This window comes from Molossus molossus, unplaced genomic scaffold (assembly GCF_014108415.1).
Source record: "Molossus molossus isolate mMolMol1 unplaced genomic scaffold, mMolMol1.p scaffold_m16_p_14, whole genome shotgun sequence".
Lineage (NCBI taxonomy): Eukaryota > Metazoa > Chordata > Mammalia > Chiroptera > Molossidae > Molossus > Molossus molossus.
The window spans coordinates 76,056,330-76,057,140 of record NW_023425349.1 but is presented as its reverse complement, the minus strand read 5'-3'; positions in this window follow the sequence as shown (position 1 = coordinate 76,057,140).

The following is an 811-nucleotide window of genomic DNA, read 5'->3' as shown; positions in this document are numbered from 1 at the left end:
TTATTTTATTTTATTTATTTTTCAGACATCAGAACTATTTTGTTTTGGGTTTTATAGTCTATGTGAAAGAGAAATACAGATATTTTTGGAAAGGGAAATGAACTTGATTTGATCCGTAACATTAAGTTTAATTTTTTTTTTAATCCTCACCTGAGGATGTTTTCCCATTGATTTTTAGATAGAGTGGAAGGGAGGGAAAGAGGGAGAGAAAGAAACAGCAATGTGAGAGAGACACATCGATTGGTTGCCTCCCACATGACCCCGAGTGTGCCAGGGGATTGAACCTGCAACCCAGGTACACACCCTTGACCTGGAATTAAACCTGAGACCATTCTGTCTGAGGGCTGACACTCTAACCACTGAGCAAAATCAGCCAGGGCCTTAACATTAAATTGAAAATATACCTAATATTAACCTAAATGATTAATTATGTTTTAAAAAGTTAATGAAGTTAGGCAGATTTTAAGTACCAATCAGAATGGAATAACAATATTAAATTTTATATTTCTATATGACATTTTAGAGATCATAATGTGGTTTTCTAAACATCAGTGTCTCAGCTTTGTCACTTTCCAAAGCTGTGACATTATACAAGTTTCTTCTCACTCAGTTTTTCATCTGTAAATGATGACATTGAGTATAAAAGTTAATTTTTACTAAGCACTTACTTGGGCCAGGCTCTGGGCTCTAAAAAATGTATCATACATTATATCATTTAGGCTTCTTAATAAGCTAAAGGAATAAATATGACTAGAGTGGATCTCAATTTGTAAATGAGAAAACAGTGACTTACCCAAGTTTACACATTATT